The sequence below is a fragment of the Calonectris borealis genome, chromosome 19, assembly GCF_964195595.1.
Source record: "Calonectris borealis chromosome 19, bCalBor7.hap1.2, whole genome shotgun sequence".
Lineage (NCBI taxonomy): Eukaryota > Metazoa > Chordata > Aves > Procellariiformes > Procellariidae > Calonectris > Calonectris borealis.
The window spans coordinates 15207305-15220174 of NC_134330.1; positions in this window are offsets into that span (position 1 = coordinate 15207305).

Sequence of the window (12870 nt, forward strand, 5' to 3'; positions counted from 1 at the left end):
AAGAACACCAGAACCCGAGGAACAAAACCAGAGACGGAGGAACAAATGGTGGGCCCGAGGAACAAAACGAGTCCCGTGGACCCAAACCAGAGCCCGAGAAGCTAAAGCAGAGCTGGAAGGACAAAACCAGAGCCCGGGGAACAAAACCAGCCCTCGAGGAAGAAAAGCAGAGCCCGAGGAAGAAAACCAGAGCCCGAGGAAGACAACGAGAGCTAGAGGAGCAAAACCACAGCTCGAGGAACAAAACCAGAGCCCGAGGAAAGAAACCAGAGCCCAAGGAACAAAAACAGGTCCCGAAGAACAAAAGGAGGGTCCGAGGAATAAAACCAGAGCCCGAGGAACGGAATTAGCCCTCGAGGAAGAAAACCAGAGCCCGAGGAAGACAACCAGAGCTAGAGGAGCAAAACTACAGCTCGAGGAACAAAACCAGAGCCCGAGGAAAGAAACCGGAGCCCAAGGAACAAAAACAGGTCCCGAAGAACAAAAGGAGGGTCCGAGGAATAAAACCAGAGCCCGAGGAACAAAACCAGAGACCGAGGAAGAAATGGTGTGCCCGAGGAACAAAACGAGACCCATGGACCCAAACCAGAGCCCGAGGAGCTAAAGCAGAGCTGGAAGAACAAAAGCAGAGCCCGGGGAACAAAACCAGCCGTCGAGGAAGAAAACCAGAGCCGGAGAAAGAAAACCAGAGGCCGAGGAAGACAACCAGAGCTAGAGGAGCAAAACCACAGCTCGAGGAACAAAACCAGAGCCCGAGGAAAGAAACCAGAGCCTGAGGAACGAAACCAGATCCCGAGGAACAAAAACAGATTCGAAAAACAAAAGGAGGGCCCGAGGAAAAAAACCAGAGCCCGAGGAACAGAATTAGCCCTCGAGGAAGAAAACCAGAGCCCGAGGAAGACAACCAGAGCTAGAGGAGCAAAACCACAGCTCGAGGAATAAAACCAGAGCCCGAGGAAAGAAACCGGAGCCCAAGGAACAAAAACAGGTCCCGAAGAACAAAAGGAGGGTCCGAGGAATAAAACCAGACCCCGAGGAACAAAACTAACCCTCGAGGAAGAAAACCAGAGCCCGAGGAAGAAAACCAGAGCCCGAGGAAGACAACCAGAGCTAGAGGAGCAAAACCACAGCTCGAGGAACAAAACGAGCTCCCGAGGAAAGAAACCAGAGCCCGAGGAAGAAAACCAGATCCCGAGGAACAAAACCAGATCGCGAAGAACAAAAGGAGGCCCCAAGGAACAAAACCAGAGCCCGTGGAATTATACTAGAGTCCGAGGAACAACACCAGAGCCCGAGGAAAACAACCAGAGCCTGAGGAACAAAAGCAGAGCCCATGGAACTAAACCAGAGCCCGTGTAACAAAACCAGAGGCCGAGAAAAAAAAGCAGGGGCAGAGGAACAAAAAAAGAGGCCGAGGAACAATACCAGAGCCCGAGGAAGAAAACCAGAGCCCGAGGAACAAAACCAGAGACCGAGGAAGAAATGGTGGGCCTGAGGAACAAAACGAGACCCGTGGACCCAAACCAGAGCCCGAGGAGCTAAAGCAGAGCTGGAAGAACAAAACCAGAGCCCGGGGAACAAAACCAGCCGTCGAGGAAGAAAACCAGAGCCCGAGGAAGAAAAGCAGAGCCCGAGGAAGACAACCAGAGCTAGAGGAGCAAAACCACAGCTCGAGGAACAAAACCAGAGCCCGAGGAAAGAAACCAGAGCCTGAGGAATGAGACCAGATCCCGAGGAACAAAACCAGATCCCGAAGAACAAAAGGAGGGCCCGAGGAAAAAACCGAGACCCCGAGGAACAAAACTAGCCCTCGAGGAAGAATACCAGAGCCCGAGGAAGACAACCAGAGCTAGAGGAGCAAAACCACAGCTCGAGGAACAAAACCAGAGCCCGAGGAAAGAAACCAGAGCCGGAGGAAAGAAACCAGAGCCCAAGGAACAAAAACAGGTCCCGAAGAACAAAAGGAGGGTCCGAGGAATAAAACGAGACCCCGAGGAACAAAACTAGCCCTCGAGGAAGAAAACCAGAGGCCGAGGAAGACAACCAGAGCTAGAGGAGAAAAACCACAGCTCGAGGAACAAAACCAGAGCCCGAGGAAAGAAACCAGAGCCCGAGGAACAAAACCAGATCCCGAGGAACAAAACCAGATCGCGAAGAACAAAAGGAGGCCCCAAGGAACAAAACCAGAGCCCGTGGAATTATACTAGAGTCCGAGGAACAAAACCAGAGCCCGAGGAAAAAAACCAGAGTCTGAGGAACAAAAACAGAGCCAATGGAAATAAACCAGAGCTCGAGGAACAAAACCAGAACCCGAGAAATTAAACCAGAGCCCGAGGAAGAACATCAGAACCCAAGGAACAAAACCAGAGATGGAGGAACAAATGGTGGGCCCGAGGAACAAAACGAGACCCGTGGACCCAAACCAGAGCCCGAGGAGCTAAAGCAGAGCTGGAAGAACAAAAGCAGAGCCCGGGGATCAAAACCAGCCCTCGAGGAAGAAAACCAGAGCCCGAGGAAGACAACGAGAGCTAGAGGAGCAAAACCACAGCTCGAGGAAGACAACCAGAGCTAGAGGAGCAAAACCAGAGCCCGAGGAACGAAACCAGAGCCCGAGGAACAAAACCAGATCGCGAAGAACAAAAGGAGGCCCCGAGGAATAAAACGAGACCCTGAGGAACAAAACCAGCCCTCGAGGAAGAAAAGCAGAGGCCGAGGAACAAAACCAGAGCCTGAGGAAAGAAACCAGAGCCTGAGGAACGAAACCAGATCCCGAGGAACAAAACCAGATCCCGAAGAACAAAAGGAGGGCCCGAGGAAAAAAAACAGAGCCCGAGGAACAGAATTAGCCCTCGAGGAAGAAAACCAGAGCCCGAGGAAGACAACGAGAGCTAGAGGAGCAAAACCACAGCTCGAGGAACAAAACCAGAGCCCGAGGAAAGAAACCGGAGCCCAAGGAACAAAAATAGGTCCCGAAGAACAAAAGGAGGGTCCGAGGAATAAAACCAGAGCCCGAGGAACAAAACCAGAGACCGAGGAAGAAATGGTGTGCCCGAGGAACAAAACGAGACCCATGGACCCAAAGCAGAGCCCGAGGAACAAAACTAGCCCTCGAGGAAGAAAAGCAGAGCCCGAGGAAGAAAACCAGAGCCCGAGGAAGACAACGACAGCTAGAGGAGAAAAACCACAGCTCAAGGAACAAAACGAGCTCCCGAGGAAAGAAACCAGAGCCCGAGGAACAAAACCAGATCCCGAGGAACAAAACCAGATTGCGAAGAACAAAAGGAGGCCCCAAGGAACAAAACCAGAGCCCGTGGAATTATTCTAGAGTCCGAGGAAAAACACCAGAGCCCGAGGAAAACAACCAGAGCCTGAGGAACAAAAGCAGAGCCTGTGGAACTAAACCAGAGCCCGGGGAACAAAACCAGAGGCCAAGAAAAAAAAGCAGGGGCAGAGGAACAAAAAAAGAGGCCGAGGAACAATACCAGAGCCCGAGGAAGAAAACCAGAGCCCGAGGAACAAAACCAGAGACCGAGGAAGAAATGGTGGGCCTGAGGAACAAAACGAGACCCGTGGACCCAAACCAGAGCCCGAGGAGCTAAAGCAGAGCTGGAAGAACAAAACCAGAGCCCGGGGAACAAAACCAGCCGTCGAGGAAGAAAACCAGAGGCCGAGGAAGACAACCAGAGCTAGAGGAGCAAAACCACAGCTCGAGGAACAAAACCAGAGCCCGAGGAAAGAAACCAGAGCCTGAGGAACGAAACCAGATCCCGGGGAACAAAACCAGATCCCGAAGAACAAAAGGAGGGCCCGAGGAAAAAACCGAGACCCCGAGGAACAAAACTAGCCCTCGAGGAAGAATACCAGAGCCCGAGGAAGACAACCAGAGCTAGAGGAGCAAAACCACAGCTCGAGGAAGAAAACCAGAGCCCGAGGAAAGAAACCAGAGGCGGAGGAAAGAAACCAGAGCCCGAGGAACAAAACCAGTTCCTGAAGAACAAAAGGAGGGCCCGAGGAATAAAACCAGACCCCGAGGAACAAAACTAGCCCTCGAGGAAGAAAAGCAGAGCCCGAGGAAGAAAACCAGAGCCCAAGGAAGACAACGAGAGCTAGAGGAGCAAAACCACAGCTCGAGGAACAAAACGAGCTCCCGAGGAAAGAAACCAGAGCCCGAGGAACGAAACCAGAGCCCAAGGAACAAAATCAGATCGCGAAGAACAAAAGGAGGCCCCGAGGAACAAAACTAGAGCCCGTGGAATTATACTAGAGTCCGAGGAACAAAACCAGAGCCCTAGGAAAAAATCCAGAGCCTGAGGAAGAAAACCAGAGCCAATGGAACTAAAACAGAGCTCGAGGAACAAAACCAGAACCCGAGAAATTAAACCAGAGCCCGAGGAAGAAAACCAGAACCCGAGGAACAAAACCAGAGACCGAGGAACAAATGGTGGGCCTGAGGAACAAAACGAGACCCGTGGACCCAAACCAGAGCCCGAGGAGTTAAAGCAGAGCTGGAAGAACAAAACCAGAGCCCGGGGAAAAAAAACAGATCCCGTGGAACAAAACCAGATCCCGAAAAACAAAAGGAGGGCCCGAGGAAAAAAACCAGAGCCCGAGGAACAGAATTAGCCCTCGAGGAAGAAAACCAGAGCCCGAGGAAGACAACCAGAGCTACAGGAGCAAAACCACAGCTCGAGGAACAAAACCAGAGCCCGAGGAAAGAAACCAGAGCCCAGGGAACAAAAGCAGGTCCCGAAGAACAAAAGGAGGGCCCGAGGAATAAAACCAGAGCCCGAGGAACAAAACCAGAGACCGAGGAAGAAATGGTGGGCCCGAGGAACAAAACGAGACCCGTGGACCCAAACCAGAGCCCGAGGAGATAAAGCAGAGCTGGAAGAACAAAACCAGAGCCCGGGCAACAAAACCAGCCCTCGAGGAAGAAAAGCAGAGCCCGAGGAAGAAAAGCAGAGCCCGAGGAAGAAAACCAGAGCTAGAGGAGCAAAACCACAGCTCGAGGAACAAAACCAGAGCCCGAGGAAAGAAACCAGAGCCTGAGGAACGAAACCAGATCCCGAGGAACAAAACCAGATCCCGAAGAACAAAAGGAGGGCCCGAGGAAAAAAACGAGACCTAGAGGAACAAAACTAGCCCTCGAGGAAGAATACCAGAGCCCGAGGAAGACAACCAGAGCTAGAGGAGCAAAACCACAGCTCGAGGAACAAAACCAGAGCCCGAGGAAAGAAACCAGAGCCGGAGGAAAGTAACCAGAGCCCAAGGAACAAAACCAGGTCCCGAAGAACAAAAGGAGGGTCCGAGGAATAAAACGAGACCCCGAGGAATTATACTAGAGTCCGTGGAACAAAACCAGCCCTCGAGGAAGAAAACCAGAGCCCGAGGAAGACAACCAGAGCTAGAGGAGCAAAACCACAGCTCGAGGAAGACAACCAGAGCTAGAGGAGCAAAACCAGAGCCTGAGGAACGAAACCAGAGCCCGAGGAACAAAACCAGATGGCGAAGAACAAAAGGAGGGTCCGAGGAATAAAACGAGACCCCGAGGAACAAAACTAGCCCTCGAGGAAGAAAAGCAGAGCCCGAGGAAGAAAACCAGAGCCCGAGGAAGACAACCAGAGCTAGAGGAGCAAAACCCCAGCTCGAGGAAGACAACCAGAGCTAGAGGAGCAAAACCAGAGCCCGAGGAAGAAAACCAGAGCCCGAGGAACAAAACCAGATCGCGAAGAACAAAAGGAGGGGCCGAGGAATTAAAGGAGACCCCGAGGAAAAAAACTAGCCCTCGAGGAAGAAAAGCAGAGCCCGAGGAAGAAAACCAGAGCCCGAGGAAGACAACGAGAGCTAGAGGAGCAAAACCCCAGATCGAGGAACAAAACGAGCTCCCGAGGAAAGAAACCAGAGCCCGAGGAACAAAACCAGATCCCGAGGAACAAAACCAGATCGCGAAGAATAAAAGGAGGCCCCGAGGAACAAAACCAGAGCCCGTGGAATTATACTAGAGTCCGAGGAACAAAACCAGAGCCCGAGGAAAAAAAAAAGAGCCTGAGGAACAAAACCAGAGCCAATGGAACTAAACCAGAGCTCGAGGAACAAAACCAGAACCCGAGAAATTAAACCAGAGCCCGAGGAAGAACACCAGAACCCGAGGAACAAAACCAGAGACGGAGGAACAAATGGTGGGCCCGAGGATCAAAACGAGTCCCGTGGACCCAAACCAGAGCCCGAGAAGCTAAAGCAGAGCTGGAAGGACAAAACCAGAGCCCGGGGAACAAAACCAGCCGTCGAGGAAGAAAAGCAGAGCCCGAGGAAGAAAACCAGAGCCCGAGGAAGACAACCAGAGCTAGAGGAGCAAAACCACAGCTCGAGGAACAAAACCAGAGCCCGGGGAAAGAAACCAGAGCCCAAGGAACAAAAACAGGTCCCGAAGAACAAAAGGAGGGTCCGAGGAATAAAACCAGAGCCCGAGGAACGGAATTAACCCTCGAGGAAGAAAACCAGAGCCCGAGGAAGACAACCAGAGCTAGAGGAGCAAAACCACAGCTCGAGGAACAAAACCAGAGCCCGAGGAGAGAAACCGGAGCCCGAGGAACAAAAACAGGTCCCGAAGAACAAAAGGAGGGTCCGAGGAATAAAACCAGAGCCCGAGGAACAAAACCAGAGACCGAGGAAGAAATGGTGTGCCCGAGGAACAAAACGAGACCCATGGACCCAAACCAGAGCCCGAGGAGCTAAAGCAGAGCTGGAAGAACAAAAGCAGAGCCCGGGGAACAAAACCAGCCCTCGAGGAAGAAAACCAGAGCCGGAGAAAGAAAACCAGAGGCCGAGGAAGACAACCAGAGCTAGAGGAGCAAAACCACAGCTCGAGGAACAAAACCAGAGCCCGAGGAAAGAAACCAGAGCCTGAGGAACGAAACCAGATCCCGAGGAACAAAAACAGATTCGAAAAAGAAAAGGAGGGCCCGAGGAAAAAAACCAGAGCCCGAGGAACAGAATTAGCCCTCGAGGAAGAAAACCAGAGCCCGAGGAAGACAACCAGAGCTAGAGGAGCAAAACCACAGCTCGAGGAATAAAACCAGAGCCCGAGGAAAGAAACCGGAGCCCAAGGAACAAAAACAGGTCCCGAAGAACAAAAGGAGGGTCCGAGGAATAAAACCAGACCCCGAGGAACAAAACCAGAGACCGAGGAAGAAATGGTGTGCCCGAGGAACAAAACGAGACCCATGGACCCAAACCAGAGCCCGAGGAGCTAAAGCAGAGCTGGAAGAACAAAAGCAGAGCCCGGGGAACAAAACCAGCCGTCGAGGAAGAAAACCAGAGCCGGAGAAAGAAAACCAGAGGCCGAGGAAGACAACCAGAGCTAGAGGAGCAAAACCACAGCTCGAGGAACAAAACCAGAGCCCGAGGAAAGAAACCAGAGCCTGAGGAACGAAACCAGATCCCGAGGAACAAAACCAGATCCCGAAAAAGAAAAGGAGGGCCCGAGGAAAAAAACCAGAGCCCGAGGAACAGAATTAGCCCTCGAGGAAGAAAACCAGAGCCCGAGGAAGACAACCAGAGCTAGAGGAGCAAAACCACAGCTCGAGGAATAAAACCAGAGCCCGAGGAAAGAAACCGGAGCCCAAGGAACAAAAACAGGTCCCGAAGAACAAAAGGAGGGTCCGAGGAATAAAACCAGAGCCCGAGGAACAAAACCAGAGACCGAGGAAGAAATGGTGTGCCTGAGGAACAAAACGAGACCCATGGACCCAAAGCAGAGCCCGAGGAACAAAACTAGCCCTCGAGGAAGAAAAGCAGAGCCCGAGGAAGAAAACCAGAGCCCGAGGAAGACAACGACAGCTAGAGGAGAAAAACCACAGCTCAAGGAACAAAACGAGCTCCCGAGGAAAGAAACCAGAGCCCGAGGAACAAAATCAGATCCCAAGGAATAAAACCAGATTGCGAAGAACAAAAGGAGGCCCCAAGGAACAAAACCAGAGCCCGTGGAATTATACTAGAGTCCGAGGAACAACACCAGAGCCCGAGGAAAACAACCAGAGCCTGAGGAACAAAAGCAGAGCCTGTGGAACTAAACCAGAGCCCGGGGAACAAAACCAGAGGCCAAGAAAAAAAAGCAGGGGCAGAGGAACAAAAAAAGAGGCCGAGGAACAATACCAGAGCCCGAGGAAGAAAACCAGAGCCCGAGGAACAAAACCAGAGACCGAGGAAGAAATGGTGGGCCTGAGGAACAAAACGAGACCCGTGGACCCAAACCAGAGCCCGAGGAGCTAAAGCAGAGCTGGAAGAACAAAACCAGAGCCCGGGGAACAAAACCAGCCGTCGAGGAAGAAAAGCAGAGCCCGAGGAAGAAAAGCAGAGCCCGAGGAAGACAACCAGAGCTAGAGGAGCAAAACCACAGCTCGAGGAACAAAACCAGAGCCCGAGGAAAGAAACCAGAGCCTGAGGAACGAAACCAGATCCCGAGGAACAAAACCAGATCCCGAAGAACAAAAGGAGGGCCCGAGGAAAAAACCGAGACCCCGAGGAACAAAACTAGCCCTCGAGGAAGAAAACCAGAGCCCGAGGAAGACAACCAGAGCTAGAGGAGCAAAACCACAGCTCGAGGAACAAAACCAGAGCCCGAGGAAAGAAACCAGAGCCTGAGGAACGAAACCAGATCCCGGGGAACAAAACCAGATCCCGAAGAACAAAAGGAGGGCCCGAGGAAAAAACCGAGACCCCGAGGAACAAAACTAGCCCTCGAGGAAGAATACCAGAGCCCGAGGAAGACAACCAGAGCTAGAGGAGCAAAACCACAGCTCGAGGAAGAAAACCAGAGCCCGAGGAAAGAAACCAGAGCCGGAGGAAAGAAACCAGAGCCCGAGGAACAAAACCAGATCCTGAAGAACAAAAGGAGGGCCCGAGGAATAAAACCAGACCCCGAGGAACAAAACTAGCCCTCGAGGAAGAAAAGCAGAGCCCGAGGAAGAAAACCAGAGCCCGAGGAAGACAACGAGAGCTAGAGGAGCAAAACCACAGCTCGAGGAACAAAACGAGCTCCCGAGGAAAGAAACCAGAGCCCAAGGAACAAAATCAGATCGCGAAGAACAAAAGGAGGCCCCGAGGAACAAAACCAGAGCCCGTGGAATTATACTAGAGTCCGAGGAACAAAACCAGAGCCCTAGGAAAAAATCCAGAGCCTGAGGAACAAAACCAGAGCCAATGGAACTAAAACAGAGCTCGAGGAAGAAAACCAGAACCCGAGAAATTAAACCAGAGCCCGAGGAAGAAAACCAGAACCCGAGGAACAAAACCAGAGACGGAGGAACAAATGGTGGGCCCGAGGATCAAAACGAATCCCGTGGACCCAAACCAGAGCCCGAGAAGCTAAAGCAGAGCTGGAAGGACAAAACCAGAGCCCGGGGAACAAAACCAGCCCTCGAGGAAGAAAAGCAGAGCCCGAGGAAGAAAACCAGAGCCCGAGGAAGACAACGAGAGCTAGAGGAGCAAAACCACAGCTCGAGGAACAAAACCAGAGCCCGGGGAAAGAAACCAGAGCCCAAGGAACAAAAACAGGTCCCGAAGAACAAAAGGAGGGTCCGAGGAATAAAACCAGAGCCCGAGGAACGGAATTAACCCTCGAGGAAGAAAACCAGAGCCCGAGGAAGACAACCAGAGCTAGAGGAGCAAAACCACAGCTCGAGGAACAAAACCAGAGCCCGAGGAAAGAAACCGGAGCCCGAGGAACAAAAACAGGTCCCGAAGAACAAAAGGAGGGTCCGAGGAATAAAACCAGAGCCCGAGGAACAAAACCAGAGACCGAGGAAGAAATGGTGTGCCCGAGGAACAAAACGAGACCCATGGACCCAAACCAGAGCCCGAGGAGCTAAAGCAGAGCTGGAAGAACAAAAGCAGAGCCCGGGGAACAAAACCAGCCGTCGAGGAAGAAAACCAGAGCCGGAGAAAGAAAACCAGAGGCCGAGGAAGACAACCAGAGCTAGAGGAGCAAAACCACAGCTCGAGGAACAAAACCAGAGCCCGAGGAAAGAAACCAGAGCCTGAGGAACGAAACCAGATCCCGAGGAACAAAAACAGATCCCGAAAAAGAAAAGGAGGGCCCGAGGAAAAAAACCAGAGCCCGAGGAACAGAATTAGCCCTCGAGGAAGAAAACCAGAGCCCGAGGAAAGAAACCAGAGCCCGAGGAACAAAACCAGATCCCGAGGAACAAAACCAGATCGCGAAGAACAAAAGGAGGCCCCAAGGAACAAAACCAGAGCCCGTGGAATTATACTAGAGTCCGAGGAACAAAACCAGAGCCCGAGGAAAAAAACCAGAGTCTGAGGAACAAAAACAGAGCCAATGGAAATAAACCAGAGCTCGAGGAACAAAACCAGAACCCGAGAAATTAAACCAGAGCCCGAGGAAGAACATCAGAACCCAAGGAACAAAACCAGAGATGGAGGAACAAATGGTGGGCCCGAGGAACAAAACGAGACCCGTGGACCCAAACCAGAGCCCGAGGAGCTAAAGCAGAGCTGGAAGAACCAAAGCAGAGCCCGGGGATCAAAACCAGCCCTCGAGGAAGAAAACCAGAGCCCGAGGAAGCCAACGAGAGCTAGAGGAGCAAAACCACAGCTCAAGGAAGACAACCAGAGCTAGAGGAGCAAAACCAGAGCCCGAGGAACGAAACCAGAGCCCGAGGAACAAAACCAGATCGCGAAGAACAAAAGGAGGGCCCGAGGAATAAAACGAGACCCTGAGGAACAAAACCAGCCCTCGAGGAAGAAAAGCAGAGGCCGAGGAACAAAACCAGAGCCCGAGGAAAGAAACCAGAGCCTGAGGAACGAAACCAGATCCCGAGGAACAAAACCAGATCCCGAAGAACAAAAGGAGGGCCCGAGGAAAAAAAACAGAGCCCGAGGAACAGAATTAGCCCTCGAGGAAGAAAAGCAGAGCCCGAGGAAGACAACGAGAGCTAGAGGAGCAAAACCACAGCTCGAGGAACAAAACCAGAGCCCGAGGAAAGAAACCGGAGCCCAAGGAACAAAAATAGGTCCCGAAGAACAAAAGGAGGGTCCGAGGAATAAAACCAGAGCCCGAGGAACAAAACCAGAGACCGAGGAAGAAATGGTGTGCCCGAGGAACAAAACGAGACCCATGGACCCAAAGCAGAGCCCGAGGAACAAAACTAGCCCTCGAGGAAGAAAAGCAGAGCCCGAGGAAGAAAACCAGAGCCCGAGGAAGACAACGACAGCTAGAGGAGAAAAACCACAGCTCAAGGAACAAAACGAGCTCCCGAGGAAAGAAACCAGAGCCCGAGGAACAAAACCAGATCCCGAGGAACAAAACCAGATTGCGAAGAACAAAAGGAGGCCCCAAGGAACAAAACCAGAGCCCGTGGAATTATACTAGAGTCCGAGGAAAAACACCAGAGCCCGAGGAAAACAACCAGAGCCTGAGGAACAAAAGCAGAGCCTGTGGAACTAAACCAGAGCCCGGGGAACAAAACCAGAGGCCAAGAAAAAAAAGCAGGGGCAGAGGAACAAAAAAAGAGGCCGAGGAACAATACCAGAGCCCGAGGAAGAAAACCAGAGCCCGAGGAACAAAACCAGAGACCGAGGAAGAAATGGTGGGCCTGAGGAACAAAACGAGACCCGTGGACCCAAACCAGAGCCCGAGGAGCTAAAGCAGAGCTGGAAGAACAAAACCAGAGCCCGGGGAACAAAACCAGCCGTCGAGGAAGAAAAGCAGAGCCCGAGGAAGAAAAGCAGAGCTAGAGGAGCAAAACCACAGCTCGAGGAACAAAACCAGAGCCCGAGGAAAGAAACCAGAGCCTGAGGAACGAAACCAGATCCCGGGGAACAAAACCAGATCCCGAAGAACAAAAGGAGGGCCCGAGGAAAAAACCGAGACCCCGAGGAACAAAACTAGCCCTCGAGGAAGAATACCAGAGCCCGAGGAAGACAACCAGAGCTAGAGGAGCAAAACCACAGCTCGAGGAAGAAAACCAGAGCCCGAGGAAAGAAACCAGAGCCGGAGGAAAGAAACCAGAGCCCGAGGAACAAAACCAGATCCTGAAGAACAAAAGGAGGGCCCGAGGAATAAAACCAGACCCCGAGGAACAAAACTAGCCCTCGAGGAAGAAAAGCAGAGCCCGAGGAAGAAAACCAGAGCCCAAGGAAGACAACGAGAGCTAGAGGAGCAAAACCACAGCTCGAGGAACAAAACGAGCTCCCGAGGAAAGAAACCAGAGCCCGAGGAACGAAACCAGAGCCCAAGGAACAAAACCAGATCGCGAAGAACAAAAGGAGGCCCCGAGGAACAAAACCAGAGCCCGTGGAATTATACTACAGTCCGAGGAACAAAACCAGAGCCCGAGGAAAAAAAAAAGAGCCTGAGGAACAAAACCAGAGCCAATGGAACTAAACCAGAGCTCGAGGAACAAAACCAGAACCCGAGAAATTAAACCAGAGCCCGAGGAAGAACACCAGAACCCGAGGAACAAAACCAGAGACGGAGGAACAAATGGTGGGCCCGAGGAACAAAACGAGTCCCGTGGACCCAAACCAGAGCCCGAGAAGCTAAAGCAGAGCTGGAAGGACAAAACCAGAGCCCGGGGAAGAAAACCAGCCCTCGAGGAAGAAAAGCAGAGCCCGAGGAAGAAAACCAGAGCCCGAGGAAGACAACGAGAGCTAGAGGAGCAAAACCACAGCTCGAGGAACAAAACCAGAGCCCGAGGAAAGAAACCAGAGCCCAAGGAACAAAAACAGGTCCCGAAGAACAAAAGGAGGGTCCGAGGAATAAAACCAGAGCCCGAGGAACGGAATTAGCCCTCGAGGAAGAAAACCAGAGCCCGAGGAAGACAACCAGAGGTAGAGGAGCAAAACCAC